Source organism: Anopheles coluzzii, chromosome 2, assembly GCF_943734685.1.
Source record: "Anopheles coluzzii chromosome 2, AcolN3, whole genome shotgun sequence".
NCBI lineage: Eukaryota > Metazoa > Arthropoda > Insecta > Diptera > Culicidae > Anopheles > Anopheles coluzzii.
The window spans coordinates 5,869,085-5,890,420 of NC_064670.1; the positions used below are offsets into that span (position 1 = coordinate 5,869,085).

General features: G+C 48.8%; 1 protein-coding gene across 5 annotated transcripts in view; it reads left to right on the forward strand.

Annotated features, from left to right (window-relative positions):
- Window positions 1-3,512: 3,512 nt before the first annotated feature.
- Window positions 3,513-21,336, forward strand: part of LOC120953830 (activating transcription factor 3) — a 63,733-nt gene continuing 45,909 nt past the window's right edge. For 3 of the 5 annotated variants that reach the window (XM_040374123.2, XM_040374122.2, XM_049606177.1), the window contains exons 1-2: window positions 3,513-3,840; window positions 5,387-5,956. The gene's annotated coding sequence lies outside the window, so the exon portion shown is untranslated. The remainder of the gene's footprint in view (window positions 3,841-5,386; window positions 5,957-21,336) is intronic. The other 2 variants (XM_040374124.2, XM_040374125.2) reach the window with 2 other exon arrangements.

The following is a 21,336-nucleotide window of genomic DNA, read 5'->3' on the forward strand; positions in this document are numbered from 1 at the left end:
GGTGTGCTAGGGGGTGCAGCAAAAACCTACCCCCGTGCGGTCGCAAAAGCCGTGAGTGCTCCCCATCAACAATGGTGAGTGACAGCCGCAGATGAGTTCCGTTTTGGGGGGAGAGAGCGAAGCAACGCCAGCAAACCAACGCCAAAATAGCAATCAACGAAATATGAAAATTTCGAAGACGCGCGCTTAGTTCGCTCACGTGTCAATTCTTCGCGGTCTCAACGTTGTCAATGTATGTGTGTCTGTGTGTGTGTACACCCTTCGGTTCACCCATCTGCCCACTGCCGCTCGGCGTCTTGTAACCCCGACGGAACGGTCGACGGTCGTAGCAGACACGTTGGCGCGAGCTGGCACGCTGGCAAGAAATCGCGTATCGCCAAGCCGAGTAGCCGAAATACAGGCAGCAAACACACATACACACACACACACATTGACACACGGACACGGACATTAGGCCAGAGGAATGCAGGGGTTATCTTCCGCTCTCTATCAGTATGTGTGTTTTTTTGTATTCTTCTTTTTGTAGCCATTTGTGCGAGCTACACTAAACGGATGAGAAAAAAGAAGTGGAAACTGTGCCCACCCTTATCATATACACCGGAACAGGGAAGGGGTGGGGGGGGGGGTTAGAGGGCGGCACGATCGGCGGTAAAAGTAATGAAGCAAAAACACCACCCAACACGAGGAGACGCAACAAACGAATCGATTAATTGAGGTTGCAAGTCCTGGGACCACAGCCAAATAACCTCTCTCTCTTTGGAGGGGACTTCAAGGGAGGGGGTTGGGGGTTGTGGTGGATAGTGTGTCTACCCCTTTTTAAAGCCCGGGCAATGGAATGTGAGGATGTGGGAAAGGGTGTGTTTAACACTAACCTCTTTTCTGAAGCGAAAAAAAAAACACGAACAAACACTTGGCACAGAGATGAAAAGCAAAAAAAAAATCCTCTCCCTCCATCCCCCCCAAAAAAATGCGCCTTTAAAGCTTACATTCAATCAAGCCAAGGGGGTTGATCGGGCAGCGGGAGGGTGGTTGGTAGTGCGGGATGCTGCGAAAGGAACGGCCTGCGAAGATCAAAAACTTGGCAACAAAACGATAAAGTAAAACTCAAGCAAACGAAACGAAGCGCAACAACAAACAGATCGAGCTCGTTCGCTCTCTATCTCTCTCTCTCTCTCTCTCTCTCTCCCTTTGCCTCCGGTTCGAAATGTCCGAAAGCAATAATCTTGGATGGCGTTGGGGAGAGGTGGGATATGTAGATATGAAACAAATAGGCAGCATTGTAACAATGTTTCGAGAAGCCGCAAAAAAGTTCGTTTGCTCACGTATCGCCTCCTCTCCAAAAGAGAGAGAGAGAGAGAGAATTCTTAACATTTTATTTAAAAATTGATCGAACAATTCCACCAATTCTATGCTGGTGGAAGCACACGCACGACACAGCGCACTTGTTGCTAGGCCGGGAAGGAGAACAAGAACTCATTACATTACGTGACTGCAGCAGCAGCAGCTGTGAACAAGTGCGGGGTGCGAACAACATATCGATCGGCCGTTTGTTTTGATTTAAAATTTTATAAACAAGAAATCAATACCGCCGCTTTGCCATCTCGAATACCGAACACGCTCACCAAGCCAAGCCATCAACCCGTGGCAGCACGGAGCGGGTTGTGTTGGGATAGGAAAGGCGAGAGAAAAGAAGAAACGACACACAAAATCATTTGAATAATCTCAATAATCATCAAATCCGGTTCGATCCAGCTCAATTAGTTCTGAAAATTGATAAACACTACAATAAAAGGGAGCTCCCCCTCGTCTAATTATCCAACAAACAACGACACGACACACGAGAGCACCGGTGAGTTCGGCGAAACCGGCGTCCACCGAAGCCAAAGTGCCACACAACGGACTTAAAAATAACAACAATAAAACCACGCATGTGTGGGGTGTGTGGGCGAATTTGCGATACGTAAAGCGTGAGATGGTGGTGTGCTGCTGTCCCCCAGCGCCGTCGGTTCGGTATCGGAAACGCGCGTGAGTGTACGGCAAATCCGACCGGATCTTGGACACTCGGGTTATGGTTTGGTTAGTAAAGCGGCAAGTGTGTGTGTGTGTTTTGGTGTGCGTTGTCGGGTGTGCGTCACACCCTTTCTGTGCGCCCTCACGTGTACTAACAACCGGGCAGCTCCACTGCCGCACATCAGCTGCTTCGTACGCGCGCGTGCATGAGAGAGAGCCTCGAGAGAGCGACCGCGCTACAGTCGGTATCTATCTGTATCTCCAGCACAGCGTGCACTTATCACTACAACTGTGCGTTGTTACTGTGACCCATATAGAGCCATTTTTGCTTCACTCCATTCCCTCACTATCAGTTGCGATCGAAGAAACATGAAACCATTTAAAAAATGGGCAAAAATGTTTATTTACCCCTAATGAAAGTGGGAAAAGTTCTCAACCGAGCCCCGCGCGTTGAGCCGCTCTCGGGAGATCGACCAGCGTGCGATAAGCAACCAATCGGAATGATAAGCAGATCGCGATAAAAAGCGATCTCCACTGTATGCGTTCGGTTCCGCTGCGCTCTCACGTGCTCACGCGTCTTTTCATTCGCTTTTTGTTGTTGCTGTCGTTGCCTGCTACTACTGTTTTTGTTGCTGTCGCTGTTGTTGGCACGATCGCCCGCGCGCGAAATCTCCGGTCTCCGGTACCGATTTCACTATCAAACGGTGCGCTAGCTTCGAAGGTGGTGGACGACACCGCACACAACAACCCCGGACACACCGGCGTGGCTGGCACCGCGCCCCCTCAGCCACTCAGCCAAACGCACACGACGGAACGCGTATGAATATATATGCAAAAAAAAAAGGTAAGCGGCATGCTTCCAACACAGCACAACAAATGCCGGTAACAGGGGCCGCGATCGGCCAATCAGCGGCGAGTATGACGTTTTGGTCCACCAATGCCGCCGTGCCGATGATGACAACTGGTTGGGGTGCTATTTTTAGCCCCAATCGCACCGGCACTCACCATTTGTCGTGGGGGTTGCGCTGAGCGACCGGGGGGAGCTATCAACGTGGAGTAAAGCATTGCAGGGTTCGTGAGGGAATTTACCGATGAGTTACCCGAGGCACAAAGTTACACTGCAGACGTGTTGGAGGAGCCACAATGTGGGGCTTTTCACTGTTTTATATTGTAAAACTTCTCTCTTCCCATTACAAGTGCCTCTTTAAATACGAAATGAGAGTTAGAAAGACACATATCATAAAGCCAGACACCATGAACGGTCGCCTGCAGTCGAGGGTTAGATACATCACAAAAATATCTGTTCTATTTCAAATTCAAATCGAATACACAACAAATAACCCTGCACCACGCGCTGAGTGGCGGCCAACATTGCACGCATTCGAAGTCCCCCGCAAGCGCCCTAAACAGCAACGCCACATTCACGCGCTCACTCCGTCACTACGAGAGAGAGAGAGAGCAGCACGACACAAAACCCGAGCCGTCCGCTCTCTCGCGGCAGGCGCAAGAAGGCGCGCGCGTGGTCGTGTGTGTCGCTTTGGCCGCGCACCGACCGACCGAATGGATGCGAAACTCAGCGGCTGCCCGCCAGTTTACAATCGCACACGAAACGGACCGCACATGACGGCAGTGACCGGATCGCGAGCTTTGTCGCGCGAAACCCCTAAACCCGTACGCAAACCCGTGTCCCTGTTGTTGTCGTTTGCAGCTCGATGCACCAAGCGCGTGACGCGACGGAAAAGCGCCGGGAAACTGTTAGCAGCCACGTTCAGTGTCGCGACAGTCAGCATCGACCGAGCGGACCGTCGGCCGCAGTACCGGACGCTTCAGGTTGGGGCGGGGGAGAGAGGACACCGAAGCGAAAATCATGTTGATGATGATGTGGGAAAGGAAAACACACACCGAACACACATTAGCGAAGGAGTAAAACAATTTTACCACGGAAATAAACCGCAAACGAACAAACACGGTTTTGTGGTGCAAAATTGGGAAGGAGCTTGCCTGGCCACGTCGAGTCGAATTTCCTCACGCACGGATGCACGCGGGCGAGTGTGTGAACGAAAACAAATGAATTTATTTGAGCACAAACATACACACACGCACCAATGTGTAGGAAAATCGAATCCTACCGGGTGAAGCTGTGTGTGCATCACGAGGAAAACATTCGCAAGGAAGATTAACAGATTGTGTTTCTTGAGTTGTTGCTTTTTGGTGTACAAATTCTTTAATTTAAGTCTACGAAAGTGTCTTATCCATGTGTTGGTGACTAGTGAGCAGCTTGTTTAAAAGGATAATGATATCAAGTTGATATTTGTTTACGATAAAAACAGGATTATCGGCGTCAAGTGTCAACAAATGTGAAACCGAGTGCAACCAACACATTTTGAAAAGTTCTACTTTTATGTTTGCTTCAATTAATTTGAAATAATTAAAAAAAAATGATTAGATTTTAGTAAAATTTAGCTTTTTGTTTCCAAATTATCCCAAAAGCAGCCCAATACATGCTGCCGTCGGTCAATAATATTCCCAAAAACGATAATCTAGTACAATAATTAATCAATCAATTTTTAGTTAAACAATTTTGTTACAAAAAGGGATTCAGTGTACGTTTAAACGTGTGTGAGTGTGTGTGTTTAGTGTGAGAAAAATAAGGAAAAAATCGAACAGCGCACCAGCGCATACCAATAACAGCTCCATCGGTATTGAATTTTCCACTCGAAAAGCGAGAAAATGTTACCCCGATCGTGGTGGTGCAGCAGTAGTAGAAGTAGTAGTAGTAACAAGTAGTAACAAAGAAAGAAATCCCCCCAAAGAGGAACAATCCCTCCCCCAGTAATGGAAGGAGCGAGGATTGAGTTTTCGAGTGGCGGTGCCAAAAAAGAAAAGCTGGAAACCCTTCCCTCAGTCTCCCATCCCGGCGTGACACCGTGACATGCTAATTCTGGCACTCAGCGGGCAAAAACAACTGTACAAAAACGGCTGTTTCGTGCCGGTGAAGTGAAAACGGAAAAGCAAGGAAAAACACACACACTCACACAGACAGGGAGTGGAAAATCGACTGACCGCCGGCAGCGCCGGCTCTCATGCGTTCGGCTCTGGACTGACCGGCGCCAATCGAGAAATACACTGCCGGCAACACTTCCCTACATCTCCCTCCCTCCTCACCCTTAACTCCTTTCCTGCTTGCTGTGGAAAATCGGCTTCGGAAAATCGGTTTTCGTGGAACTTTGCCCCTCTCGGCGGTCGGTGCAGTGAGAGCGCAGTGTGGCCAAAGCGATGCGTGTGTTTGTGTGTGTGTGTTTTCCTTTTAGATGTGTTTGTGTGTGTGTTTTTGGCATTAGCGATTGATTGTTCTTATTCCTTATCTCTTCTCCAGCGAGTTGCAGCACTCAGTGAAAAACGGCACTGCCGCCGGCCAGCAGAATTACCACCCGGCTAGTGCGAACCACCACCACCCCCTGGGAGGGAAAAAGAGAAGTGCAAACCGTAAAGCGAAAGGTGAATACAAAATGTCACCCAGTGAATGGGGAGGGTTGTGTGTGTGTGTGTCAGGTGCTAAATGTTAAGTGTTTTAGTGTTAGTGTTTATTTGCTAGCAGCAACAACAGAAAAAATAACGTAAAGTGTATAAAATACATACAGAAAAAAGAGAGGCAAAAGTGCAAAACAACACACAGTGATACTCGAGTGAGTGAGTGAGCGAGAGAGAGAGTGTGCAGCAGCATCGAATGAACCGAATCGGGCAGACGAAGTAGAGGATTAACACTGTGCCCGAAGGAAGTTATGACAGCTCGGTTTTAGTGATTTTTCATCCAAGCAGGCCGCGTTCGTTCTGTTGTGTGCCGAGTGATCGCAGGATATCAACACACACCGGAAGTGCAAACGCTACACACACACACTGCTGCAAACGAGGACAACGGAGCAACGGTGACGACAGTGTCCAACAGGTGGTTTTTCCTTCTTTTTTGTTTGTTGGCTTCTTCCTTACCCATTCCTAGAGCATTATTATTATCATCATTATTGCCACACCACACCGAGGAGAAGGAGGAGGAGGAGGAGGTGCTCATAATTCACGATTAGAGCATTTGCAGTAAATGAAGCGAGCGAGCAAGCTTTGCCAATTTTGCACACCGAAAGAAAAGTAGCCAAACGTTTCCCCCCCCGTTTTTCCTCTCCCAAACATTTGTTGCATGTTTTTGGCAATGTGGCGTGACGTTTTGGCGACCAGTACACGGAGCAAAAAAAAAGCGGGGTGAAAAGGACACTGAAACCCCCCCTTCTACTTGGCCCACTGCCCGGGGATCAGTTTTCCGGTTTTCCGCCCGCAAGTCTGTGTGTGTGTGAAGAAAATAAATACAAAAATTACAGCGGACCATTGGAGATGGTCCAATTGCGTGTCGGTGCATGGTCCATAAGCACCGAGGGGTCTCACACTCCGCACCATGCACTGTAAAGAGAGTTTGAGTGTGCTACAAAAACATACAACATTTTGGCAACACTTGGCCACAGCCGGCAAAACGAAGCTTCTGCGCAACTCAAAAGGGAAACACCGCGCGTTTGGGGCGATGTGGCCGGCGGGGAGAGCGTTCCATGTTGTGGGCGTCGAACGGATCGTTACGAACGGTCTTGACAACTAGCTTGCGCTTGGCCACCACCACTTTTTTTTTCGTTCATTCATTTTTGGAGGTGCAAAAAACGCGCCCCCTTCGTAGGACCATCAAGCAAAAGCCAAACTAGCCAGTTTTGTTTTCTTTTTTGTGTTCCTTGAAACCATGAAAAAGCTCAGTTATCCGCACCTTCTTTCGTCCACGATGGTTCGAGAGTGTGTGCCCAGATTTATGATCAGCTCACGAGCAGCTCGAACGGACACGGCAAGGATAATTAATTTTACTTTGTAAAAACACAATCTGACGCGTTTGTTTTTTTTTTTTGTTTTTTCTTTGGAAAGAGGTTGAGAGTTTCAAGGTGGGTTGCCGCACCGAAAGGATTAAGCATCCCAACCCCGTGGTACGCGAAACATAAACTCTCCGATCGGTCGGTCGGCTAAAAACGGTTTTACACCAAATAGTGCCCCCCGACGCACCATGTGTAGGCTGAAGTTTATCCCTTTGCTTAAAAAAAAAGAGAGAGAAAGAGAGAGAAAGAGCGTTGGTTTTTTTGCGCAGGCTTTTGATTCTTTCCACGCACATGCTGGGAAGGTGGCGCGGAAGTGGGGTTGAAAAGAATTTATGGCTACCGCGCGCACGTTACTTCCAAATGGTTCGATCACAAAACACTTTGGCGAAGTGCAAATTGCATCTTTAATCCTTCGTTTCCGGCAGACGGCTCCGCGTTTGGGTTGGATGCTAAATGCTGCTTAATGTGAACCGGGTTTGGGGCAATTTGTTGTCGAAGAGTTTGCCGATTACACCCTTCTCCCTGCGTTTCGTTTGCCATCGGAATCTGGAACACACCCTTCTGATTTGCTACACTGTAATCCATTTGTAGCCGTTTGGCAAACTCCCCTACAACACACCCTAATTATTCCCGGCGTGAATGTGTCTCTTCACGCATGGTCGGACACACGCATCGAACTATTCGCACTGTGCGCGAGGAAGCACACGACGCACCGCGAGAGAGACGGAGAGTGGAGTCTAGCGCCTAGGTCATATTCATTAGCTTAATTCACCTACTCTCCGATGGCCGGGAATGGGCGGAATCACAAAAATAAAGCAGCCGAATGAATGCGAGGCCCGACTGGAAGTGCAGCGCGATGAAGGCTGCGCAAGATCACGAGAGGATGCCATACGATACACAGCGTGTAAATGAATTGCATAAATTTGCATCTTCGGGAGGAGTGACACGCGCTCCCAACCCCACCATCACCACACCACTGGGGTCATCTGCTGCTTGCACCGGACGCACAAAGGGTTTGGCGCACATGGCACACAAGTGCTGGAATTAAAATCATATTAATAAAACGCATCTCGATCCACACGCACACGCTGGTTTGTCAGTCCGCAAAAGGAAGTGTCTGTGTGTGTGTGCGCGCATCTACCCCTTCACGCACCTCTACTACTGCAGGCAGGAGGTCGTTCTATCTACCTCGAAGAAACCCGAAAGGCATCGGGTCGTTTAAAACACCCCACATTTCCCCACTCCCACCAGCTGCCCTTCCAGTACAGGCCGTCATCAACCGAAGCCACACATGATAATGGTGCGAGAAGATTGCGCCTCCGGCTACATAAAGTGGCACATAAAGTAGCACACTTTATGGGACATGTGGATGTGCGCGAGGAGTAGCTTCTTGTTGGGAGCGAGTGTTTGTGTTTAAGCGCCGTGCAGCGGTTCCTCTCCACACTGCCTCTGGTGGCTTAAAACATGCAAATTTTCTCGCAATTTAGGAAGAAGCTGGAGGATGCTAGCGTTGCTGGTTCTCTTTTGCAGAATTTTGATCCGTTGGATTATCTCTTTGAGGAATTGATTGAGACAGCTTCTTTACGGATCTTAGGATCTTGTGCCTGTTGAGATATTCCCGGAGACCGGGAAGACTCAACGATCAGAGTGTGGCTATCGGTAATGTATTAAACACATAAAGATCACAGATATTCAACACGATGATGCACTTACTAGTACACGCAATAAAAGTCCTCTGGTGCGAGGTTCTTCTGGAGTTCTTAAAGTCGCAACAACTTAATGTACTCTGCAATGTACACTCCATTGATGTAAACACATACATCGGGTACAGGTGTGTGTCGCAATGGGGGCTGGTCATTCATTTTCATTCACTCCATCGACAATCAATCGAACGTTACGATCTCGTTCTTGGAATTCCACGAGCAAAACAGGTCTGTCCCTGGTGTCCGCCCGGTTTAAGGTTAGGTTCAGATGTTAGCGGGAGGTTCCGAAGCAAACAAACACACTGGAGCGGAGTAGAGCGTCTCAAGTCGTTTACATTCCTCAATGGAACTGCACTGCGCGCGAACCGAAGTTCAACTTCAATCAATCTATTTCATATTTGTTTCAATCATCATCGTCACCAGCAGCGTCTCTTGCAAGAGCGAGAGACACGTGATCGTTGCATTCATCGGGGAGGGTTAAGAGGGGATACTGAAGCAAGCCGGACCTCTATTAGAATCAAATTACCCGCCGCGCAGTGTCATGAAGGGTGACATCGGGGAGACAGTAGGACCGTTGTTCGCGCAGCAGCTGTCGATTGAGTTCACCAATCGATGGGTCGTGATCGATGGGCAAAGATCAAGACACCTGATACATCGGAGCTGTCGCTCGGGAAAAGGTGTAAAATCGGCAATTAGTCGCTCGATTGTGTAAACAGTGCATCCCCCTAATCATTTTGAAACGGCCGTGTAGCTGTAAGAATGATCACTCCGGCAAGACTCCGGTAAGATCGGACGCGCTTCAATCACAAACACACGTATCGCACATGCAATACACGCGGCCACAAACCCATTTCGCCTTCGCACGAATGCCTCCTCCTACGCGTCACACACATACACACACGCAAGCCATTTAATGAACCCCTCGCCGGGGTCCGATTTTCTTCACCCCCGACGAGACACACTCATTTTCTATTAGCATTCTCAACACATAAACTTGCCTTGCCTACCATCACATCTTCCTCCATTTCTATCGCGCATGCTTTCCTTCTACCGCCCCCGTCTCTGACCCACCTCTAGCCCAGGCTCGATCAAATCAAATTAGGTTGATGGCTATTAGCGCACGGAGGAAGAGAAGACAACACAGATACACACATGATTGAAGTACACACAGGGGGCAAGTACGAGGTGAAACCCCCAAGAACATAAAATGTACGAGCGTGTGTGGCTGTATGTGTGTCTATCATTTACCACCCACAACCACCGTTACCACCGTCAGATTTCAACAACCCCAACAAATCCCCACCCCCAAAAGGCTCCTTGCTCCTGCCCTGTGCTGCACGATCGACAAGATCGTGTCTCGAAGATTAGCACTCGAGCTTCTGAAAGAGGTCGTCTTAACGTGGTGGCGTCGTCGTGTGTGCGTGCGCTATCGGTTTAGAGAGGGGGGGGGGGAGAGGATCAGCGATCGGGCGGTTTGTTGCCATTTGCTCAACCACACCTTTACCCACACAGCCTCGACAGCTCATGTGTGCTGCTGGGCGTGCAGTTTTGTAGACTCTTTTTTTGCATGCGAAAAGACCCTTGCAAAACCCAAACCCCTCTGTTTGGGCGATCGACATCTGGTTGCGCATTTCCCTCCCCTGTTTGCAATCTGCCAAGGGCTTATCGAAGACAATGAATAAGAAATTTATGAGCTGGCGATCGCAAGACGCTGATAAGTGTATTCCCCGCTGCTTGGGGTTTTTGTTTTGACATATGAACACTATTTTTGTCTTTATTTTGACATATGGGCGTCGCGGTCGGTGCTGTCAAAAATGGGGTTTGATTGCTTTTCGCGGGGTTACACCACTGGTTTGTTTTGTTCCCTATTTCCTGCTTTTCACAGCGGAGCACCTCGGTTTGGGCTCGGTTATAAATCAAACATGAAAGGGCAACAAACATTTTTGTGCTTTTGAAGCCAGACACGGTAGACACAGTGGTAGGTGACATACTAAGATAGAAGCGATTTATAGATGCCGATGCTGATCTTTGCCTACGACCGTATGACTAAGCCAACTGTGAAGCATATTGAGAGCCTAAAAATCGCATTTTCTTTTCAATACAAACTTTTTTGATACAAACCTAACCATTCTACCGGTGCTAACGACCGCAAATCGAATATCTAATTAAGAGCAATGCTGTTAGCGTGTTAGTTAATGGTGCCAGATAGCACAAAACTCCTTCCCCCTGCACTCAAATTTGCAACTAAGCGCAACCCGCCCCAGACAAACGGTCTGGTCGACATCTTCGCCCTCATATCTCGGCCAGCCGGGGGCAGACGGTGTGCGCGATAGGCATCGGCCAGCCGTCGTCGTCGTCGTCGGACCTCGAATCGGTTAAACACTTGTCGCGCAAGAGCAGACGTGATTCTGATCTCGGTTAAGATGAACCAAGTAATTACCCATTGCTTGCAGCACGGTTGCATTGCTTGCTACCTCCACACCCTCTGGTATGTGGGGAGTGAGCATCCGCGTCTCAGCACGCATCCTCTCCTCACCTTGCTTCTGTGCTTATCGTTCTAGCAGATGTCTTTGTGGTCACACCGCCAGTGACCTTTTATTGTTGGCGTTTCCCTTCCCTGCTTGGGGTGATAATCAGCATTACCGCCGCTATGTGCCATGATGATGCTGCCAATGCTGCCAACTTGAGAAAGTGATAAGATTGGCACACAAGGCACAAGCGAATGATAATTTGAATACGCTCATTAGGCGATCTTTACCCGCTACATTTTTGGGGTTCATCACGGGACGAACATGGGGCGACAGGAGACAAAGTCTGTAGACGCTGCCAGAGCCCGGGTGATTCGGTGATAGGCTCGATTGTTTTGACTTTTTTCAACCACTTTGTAGAATGTTTTGTTTTACTAGACCAAACAGAAAAAGAACCTCTCTTCTCCGTAGACGTGCAATTTGTCACGTACACACTACCGTGCACCGTTCTGCACCGTTCTGTGCCCATGCTTTTGATGTTGCCTGCTTTTCCAACACATTTCTAACACTTGCCGTACGTAGTGAAGGAATCGTCGCGTTCGTTTTGAAATGCAAAAATTAGCATGCCTCAATAACGCTGTACGTTTCCCCGCTGCTGTTGCTGCTGCTGTGCTTCTTATAGATGCACTTTGTTGCTGTGAGCTGCATTTGAAGTGTCTTTAGCTTTAGCCACCTCCTCCTTCCCCCCACTGAAACACTCGCACATGAGCTGCTTCCATCCAGCGGAACTTCAAACAGATGTAACAGCACCAGCTACGGGCCAGCGAGCGAACGAGCGAGCGAGCGGCTCGCTCGGAAACAATATTTATTTCCATCAGTAAAATGTGTGCCATCAGCCGCTGCCAACACGCTGGTCCGGCTCCGTGTCCGTGTCAGGTCCGAGCCCTTTGCCAAATGCGGCACCACCTCCAACGCCACCATTGCCTACCATTAGTCATATTGCATAATCAAACGCACTTGCGCCAACGCGTCTACGCGAGAGGACGACAAGCGGTGATGACCGATTTGTGTGATTTATGTACGTGTGTGTGTGTTTGGTTGAAGTGTCCGAAGGTGATGCACTTCCGTTACTTAAGCAAGCGGTAAAGTGTCACCACTGATAAAGAAGCGCACACATACAAGCACAGTTGAGCACATGCTCTCCACGTTCGATGGAGTAACCTGGTACTTCGTAGAAATTCATCGATAAGCGTCCACTTTTGAGCGGACATTGCGACTTCTTGCTCACTTAAACGCAACGTTTCACCGGAAAAAGGCCACTGAACAGATACATTTCGAAATCTGACTACTCAGAATTGTTATTCTTCCGCGGAAAACCACTCACAAAACCCGTTGTTCGCCTGCCCTGGGGATGTACGATCAAAACCATACTCTCTTGATTTCCCTTTCCCCCGTCGCTTTTCAAAACATTGACTGGAATCGATCAAAACATGTCGGTGTGATTCGGCCGTTAATTTTTTCGTTGCCACTTTCCTCTCATGAAGTTTAGTTTAGGCTTGATACCGATGTGAAATGCTATTTTTAATGATTTAAGCCAGAGCCAGAGCGCAGCGGGATACTGCAGCAACATTGATCGAAAGCAGGACACACGGCAGCAGCAGCAGCAGCAGCAGCAGAAGTATGACTTTGATTTTTCGGTTTTTCATTTCGGGCGAACATTATTTACCCAAAGGTCGTCCGCGATTTTACTTGTTTTCATCGTAAACATACGACGGCCGACTGTTGTTATTCTTTCCGGTGGTGTCCCAGGGCCTGCCGTAACATACCCCAGAGTGTGTGACTGTGTGACTGTGCTGCTGCGAGATACGCGAGTTCGAGCGTCCGTCCGCACGAAGATCGCACGCGTTTTTGCCGCAATTCAAAAATAGCGCAACCCCCCCCCCCCCCCCCGCCTCGGGAAAGGGAGTTTTTTCCCCTCACTTCGAGAACATGTGGAACAACGAGCGTGTGTGTGTGTGTATGGGAAAGTGGAATATTGCGCGAATAATAAAAAAAACCCGGGTGTGTTATTTAATATCGCCCAGTGGCCCCGGCGTTCGGTTGCGAGACGGTTTGTTATCCATTTTGCACACAGCCACACGGTGTGGCGCCGTACGGCCTTTGGGGTTATCAAACGACACAGCAGCACACCACACACACACACACACAATATAAGAGGGCGAAGAAGAAGAAGAAAAAACACGAACAAACTTTCATTCCTCCCTACTGCTGGCTTATCTTTTTCCCACTTTTTCGGTTTTGCATTCTTGCGCGGCGCAACGGCCTGTTTGTGTAACACTTGCTTAATTGATCGTTAGCGGGCGCACTGCGACCGAGCTGGTTAAGAAGTTGATTAAAGCGATTCCAATTTCTGTGTACGACGCTTACACTTACCACAAACGAACACACTAAACAGTAAAAGCAACTGTCACTTGGCCTGTTTATGCTCCTGTCAGGGAGAAAATTTCAAACAAGAAAGTTGATACCTATCAGTTACCGGTAAGGGGCCAGGCCAGGCGAACAAGTGACAGCGTCGGTGACGTTCTTGCACGGGGGGAGGGGGGGGGGGGGGACGGCAGTGTTCTATTTGACCCGCTTCCTCTTCCACGGGCGGAAAACCGATCCTTGGTAAAGTTGTTTGTTTTTAACAAAAGGGAAGCTGTGGGCGGCTTGGTGTACGCGCGCGTGTTTGGCGGGGAAAAACTGGCAAGCCGAAGAAAGCGCCGGATATGTTTGTGTGATCTGACTGAATGGAACACGTTCTTAGACGCTCCTAGAAAAGCAACACACACACACCAACGTCTGCCGATATGCTAATGCAGGAAAAGGCGTGCACGATGGCAAAAGGTCGTCCGAAGAAATTCGACGCAACAATGTCACCGAAATTTAGGCCAAGCAGCATGTTTTGCTACGGCTGGAGGGTGGGTAACAGTGGGCTGTAACAACCAAATTGATGGCTTTTCTTTGTTTTTTTTTTTTTGCTTCGTTGTTTGCTTCGAGTTTGACGATAATGGAATCCGTTCTCAGGGAGAGTGGTACTGAGCGCATTACGCAAACGGTTTGAATTAAGCTCAGACAGCGCGAATTGGCCCCTGATGTGGAGCGCATGATGGATTGGTGATTAGCCTAAACATTCAAAGATTCCATTAAATGGTTGCTTTAGTTTGACTTGTTTTTCAGTTAGGCCTTTCCATTGTTTCATTTTGTCTGCTCATACCAAAATCAAATTGATCAAAAATAATCCATTCCATTCTTTGCTTTTCTCCTTCGAACGCCAGAGCATTCTCTTCTTCGCAAAACTTTCTCTGCCGTTCTGACATTATTACCTGCTTCAAGACCACCCTGCCTGGAAATACGAATTAATTTATGCAAACTATGCTATTAAACCGTCACAATGATAATGCGTTTCTTATTTGCTTTCTTGGTCACAACAGGCGTATAATGTTTCCTCCTTCCTTCGATTTTATTGTTTTAGAAATCAATTTTTTTGTTCGCTAAAAGGCTAAATTGATGACTCAACCAGCCTCCCAGCGTACTTAATGGCCATTCTTTTCCAATTCATTTTTAACACAGTGTTTTTTTTTCTTCTCAAATCTATGCCTGTTTTTATTGGTCTGACGATCAAACGATCAGATACGATCGGATGGCTCCTTCCTTCAATATTGAGGCACACGATGGAATGACGATTCCATAAATCACTCCTTTCCTCCAAAACACACCATACCCAATGCGAAGCTTTTGCCTAAAAAATGTCCCATAAAAAAATACGGCCGCTGCAAGCAGCCCGGGCAAACGGTCCGTTTAAACGATTGATCTTCATCAACCTTGCAGAGCGCATTTGCATCAAATTTGGATCGAAAAGCATTCGAAAAAGATCGGTATCGCGCGCGGTGATGTGTCCGGGGGACAGTACCGGCACGCAGGCTTCTCCAAAAAGAAACCAAACCACACACACACGCACACGAACGCACGCCCATCAACAGCCGAGAGGAAGTCATTAATAATGTCGTGTGTCTGTTCGAGATCAGCCCAACTCGATAAAAAAAACCGTGCCCACAACCAACGACAGCATCTCGACCACATTGCACATATCACCAACCTTCGAAACGCATGTACATACAAATGATCACCCCGGGCAATCGGGGAGCACCCTGTCCAGTTCCGGATTTTGAGCGAGCGGAACAAACTAAACAACAACAAAAAATATGATAATTTCAAACGTCAAAACATTCACGGATGGAGTGTGGCGAATAAAGCCGCAACGCACACAGGTTTCGCCCACGAGTTTTATCATTCTCCTGCTCCACCACCACCACGACGAGCGAGCGAGCGCGTTACGCATAATTTGCACGGTTCTGTGTTCTGGTGGCGCTGAACGGGGGAATAGACGAAAGAGGGTGGTAAACTAGAGTAAAAGAGTCTCGCGATTTTTGTTGCCAGTTCACTGTCCGCGCGGTGCTTGCTGATGGCCGTAATTAATTTCGGCGAGGCGAACAGTAAATAAATTGATCCCATTTGTTAAGCACATCACAATTAACGAATGACCGGGGCCTTTGGAGTGGTCCACAGCGGGATGAGTTGGACTTTAAAACCTCCAAACTGCTGTCAATTTCTAGCCAGAGGACAGAGATTGTCGTTGGAGTACGTGGACAACAGCTTGTTAGCATTAGAATGCAACGAAAAGGCTTCATTGGAACTCGTTCTATGCATTACAATGTCTACAAAGACTATCAACCTCCCCCATGAAAATGGCTTCGAAAAAGAAACAATGTGCGATAATGATGCTCGTACAGTCGGGCACGTCCAGGCACACGGGGGCTACACTCCCCTGCTTTCCGATCGTGCTGCCCTAACAGATGGAGCTGCTTTATCGCCTTCCCAGACTGCAGTGGCGCCCAAAGCGACCGGCGCGGATTCTTAAACGAGGGGCAGAGACGCGGATTGAACATTATCCACACCATACGCCAGTGGGAAAACGGTGCACGCAGAGAGGGAGAAAGTGCCCGAGACCCTATTGAGATAATTGATTTGTCACAAACGAGCATTGCTCGGCGAGCACGGCCGTCCTGTGACAAGTAGCAGTAGGGGGCAGCAATGTGGCGGGTAGGTATGGTGAAATGTAAAACAATCGCACCCAAGCACACACAGCACACCACTTTCGCGTCGACACGCCGACGATCGTGCTCTCGTTTATTGTGGCGTCGAGGCGTCGTCATTACGGCGCGTCCGGCGACCATACACTGCTGAAGCCGAGACCAGCACAGATGGGAAGAGTTCCGAGAGCAAAAAGTGTCGAAGGAAAAGGGCCACGGGAAAGGTACGAAGGGCGCTGCAGTCTAATAAAAATGAATCGATGAAGAAAATATGGAGTGTTGTCCCCCCGGTTTTGAGCGTGGGGAAAAACGATTCTGAACCATTTCTTGTGTGACGAAAAAAATACACAGAAAAGGTCAATAGAATGCTGTTAATTAAAAATTCCACAAATGCTCGCTGGCACTGGAGGCCACCGCGCTAGCCTAACGCATAAATCACCACACGTCACACAGCCCAGCCCGACCTTCTGGGAACATTTCCGGATTCCCTGTCACCTATGGGACGCCATCTAGTCTGCCCTTTTTTTGGGGGCTTTTTAAGCACATCGCTTTATTCAGATTTTTTCTACCAATTCCCACCGAGCTTCTAGCCTTGCCCGGGCTTGGTAAATCTCGGTCAAAGCTATTTTGTTTGCAACGAAGCGAAAAAAAACAATAGTCACCTCGGTAGAAGCTCCAAAACGGACCCACTAAATCCTTCCAACAGGCATAACAGAAAAAAAGCATGCGGCCGTATGTCTTGATGCTCCCTCCGAAACCGAGATTAAGTGCCGCATAATTGGAATTGTGGTAGCGTAACGAACACACACACATAGTGAGGAAGGGGGCCAAACAAAAACACAAGCCAAGGAGGAGGACGCCGTAGAAGGCAACAAGCAGAAATCGCACCAAATTCCTCCAAAAAGCAGCAAAAAGCAACGCAAAGGACCGCGCGGATGCTGCAATACCGACGGGTATGGATGCAAGGTATGAAGTTGCGTCTGTTGCCGGTTCATCCGGGGGGTCACACGGTGTGGAAGATGCGTCGCAAACGGAGGGGTTCAAATTGGATAAAAACCCGCACCGCATTGGAACCATTTCTGCATACACACAGGCTGGCAGGCATCACTGCTTCTTTCCAACCCCAGCGAAGAAGACATCAAGGGAGGACAAAAAATATGCACACACAGACACGAACATACTTCCAATGGCGCAAAAGTTGGCCATGAATCAGAAAAAAAGCGAAGAGTACACTATACTCGCAGGCTGTTGCGCCGTTTGGTTGCGTTTGGCTTAGTGGCGCCATCTCGGGCGAATTTCTCGAAGGTGTCTCTGGTGAGCCGTTTTTTAGTCGACTGTCCAAATGTTGACCCTATCTCTCCCCCTCTCCTCTTCACCCAATCAATGCCAACTTGATGGGTTTATGGGTAGTGTAGTTTGCCTAGCCGACCGATTGTTTTGCACTAAGCAGCGCCTCCACCCAATTCTTGGGTGGATTATGATGGCCGGGCGGCAGCGAATGCGCAGCCGCGTAGTACCGGCACCGCGATCGCGCGTGGTCGTCGTCGTGAACCGTACACCTCACCGGTGCTGCCCGCCACACAGCGTGTTGCAACATTGACCTTAATATCGGTGGGAAGTATAAATCAAATTCATCCATAAATAGTGCCAAAGTGGCAACGGGTGTGTATTTTTCATTCTGCTCTGTTCCTCTCTCCCTCCCCTTCTACTTCCACCTCAGAAGGCATCGCTAAAGGCAACGGATACGCGTCCAATTGTGCTCGGTGAGCTTGCAGATCTAAGCCAGAAGTGCTTTACTTGCGATCGTTCCCACACAGTGCCAGTCAACCACTCTGCACTTCATTTGCAAGAAGACATTTCTGTTGACACATCTGGAAGCGACTCCCCCGAAGGTCACGTGTTGCCATTGCAGAGCAGAATGATAAATCACGCTCGCACAGTGGTGGTGGTGACTGGTTGGCTGAGAGGCTTCAGTCAGCGCCCCAGGTATGATGCCTTACCGACGTTGTTACGTTTTTCGCGCATCTACAAACATGGCATGGTAGCTGCTCGAATGCTACAACACTGTCAAGTTGTTAAATTACATTTTAAAGGGTGAAAATTGCGGTCATTAAATTATTGGCCACCACTCTCCAACGCCACGAGGGAACACTCTCCAACCCCCCTTTACAATTCTTCGCCACCATCTTTAACGATCTCTCGCGCGCAATTGCAATCGAATCGCATCGCAGCATCGCTTTGCGCACGCGTTTCAGCAGTGGTTTGTCCTCTGCCCAATCCCACACTATCTTCCGCCCCTCTTCCCGCCCCACCACCGCTACATCCGGTTTCACACGGGCGCACGTGAGGAGCCGTTTTGTCGTCTCTCTGGCCCATCGCTCACTGTCAGCGCGTCATCATTAGCATCAAATGGCACGATATAAAATTTACAAATAATTATCGGCAATCTGTGGCGGTTGGTGGTGGTAGCAACGCAACCACAACAACAAAACGAAACGATGCACCCACCCACACAGCACACCCACGCCAACCGGGTTGCCCTTTTTGTGTTCCTTTCCTCGGTTTCGCCCCGTGTCGCCCGGTGTTTGAGAGTTTGACAGCCCCCGCGAGAGGTAATTAACTTTGACATTGAAAATCTCAGCCGCATGTGTATGTATGTTTGCTCTGTGTGGGGAGAGGAAGTGACACGGGGTGGGACTGCTTGAAGCGACATAAAACTCACCATTTACCTGAGCTGTGTGTGTGTGTGTGTGTGAGCGAGCGACAAGCGAGCCCTCCTCCACCGGGCGATACTGGTTAGGAGCGGTTCGCGCGTTGGGACAGATTTCATCTCAACTTCAAAGCGCCACTTCCGCCCTTGCCGAGCGTGACATTATGGCAGTGGTTGTGGTGGTGGTGTTGGTGGTGGTTATGCACATGCTACCCCTTCCTCCCGTGGGTGTGCTTGATCGCATGTGCATAAATTATTTAACTTTATTGTCCTCCTAAGCCACCGCGCACTGCGCTGACCATCGCACGCGGCCCACGACAGTCGCGCGCAATGGGATTAATCGATCGATCAAAAGCCCATACTTAAGCACGCTACTCGGTGGTTATGAATGTGTCTGTAGCTAACTCTCTTTATTTATCGGGATTTTTATCGACGCAGCAAAAAACAAACCACAGAGCCTGCCTCTAATATTTATTTTTATGGTGGCGTTGCCATCTTCAAAAATGTCCATTATGAACCAATCGCAGCGCAACTTTAATGCTTCCCCAGTGTGCCATCTCCAAAGCACACACACCAGTAAAACCTTGAATGCCTCAGCCACACGATCGCTAAAAGTATCACCAAACCGTGGCAGCCATATTTCACGCCTGTTTACCCCTATCAAACGTGACTTCTACCACCGAAATGTCAAATCTATCAATAAACTACCATTTCGCGATGCTTAATTTCGGCGATGCTTTACGTGTCACCCGCCCTGGCCTGTAGCCCCCTCCTCCCAACAACACTATCACAAAAGAAACAATCGCCGACACGGTTGCATCATTCGTATTTTGGCTACATTATGCGCTACCGTTCGAAAGCGCAACTCCGTTAATGAACTGACCTCGCGCGGTTCGATCAAAATCGTTAAATTAAATTGACACGGGCGAGAGATAGTGAAAACGGACGAAAGTGATAGTGCTTGATGATCACCCCGTCCAGAAGAGCCATCTTAATTACGACTGAACGAAGAGATCTCCCCCCGATTGGGCGTAAAGATAATGCGGAGCCACACAAAATGTGCCATTGCCGTGAAGTTGTAAACTTTGATCGATGGAGAAGGCCGCTTGGTAGCATCAATCAAGCTCCTTTACCTCCGCCTGCACATAAAAGGCGTGGCGGCGGGAGCGAATTTGAAAAAAAAAAAATAGAGAAACAAAAACACAACAAACGATAACATCACCTTTTGCGCTTTAAGTTTAGCATAACAACTCTATTTCTAGCACCGAATAGGACGCGGCTTGTCTGTTTTCCTCCTCTCGAGAGCTTCTCGAGAGCCTTTTACCTGTGTTTTGTCATTCCATTTTTCAAACCCCCAGTTTATGAAGATGCTCCAACAGCCGATGGGCACAGTGTCACAGCAAACAGTAGCATCACAAACGATACCTCCGTGGCGTAATTGATCGAACGCTCTCCAACGTTCCCGCTGATTGATCGTTTACCCGCTCGGCACGCTCAAATAGATCAATCTGATTTTGATTTGATTACTCTCTGTGTACGTGCGTGTTTGTGTCCAACGAAGCATGACTGTAGATATTGATGGTGTCGTTATGCAACGCATTCGTTCAACGGAAACACACACGCGCCAAATGGCACTAAAAGAACAACATAATTGCATTATGCTTCCAAATTCGGCCCGATAAACGTCGCGATAAATGTAAATTTCTTTAAAAAGCACCCCTTTTTAGAAAACTAAAATACAAGCACACACATTTCACGACGTTTGGCTTGCAATTTTCGACCCGTTTTACGACCGTACAGCACCGAAGCGGACACAGGGAACATTTAGTTCAGAACGCTGGCGCCAGCCCGCACGATGGCGGCTTGGCGTGTGCTCAGTCAGTGTGACTTTTATGGCGTTATTGTTATTTCTAAATTAGGTCTTCAAGGCTCCCTGGCACCCCTCGGACCAGATTCGGGGATACACACACATACACACACACACACAAACACACACATGGTTGACCCCTTTCCCAGCCCTATATCTACTGGCTGGCGACACACTGAGGGGCAGCACGCCATTTAGCACGCCATGCCAACCAAACTGCACGCGCCGTTCCAGAGAAAAAAGAGACAGGGGGAGGTGAAGGAAACACCTGTACGCCCTCCTGGGCGGGCAAACACGAACCCTATGATGGTGGGAGGGGGAGGAGACCCACATTAAACTTACACAATGGCGAAGCACGGGGGAAAAAAGAAGCACCACAAAACGCTGGCCACGCTTCTCTCGCACACAGAGCAAACAACAACTAATCTCCAGCCCCCGAGCGTCTGTGAAAGATCGAACTAGGAAACGAACCCACCTCCCAACCTCCCAGCAGCGCCAAACACAGGAAGAGCAGGCAGGAGAGAGAGGATGAAGCTAATAAAAAAGCGGTG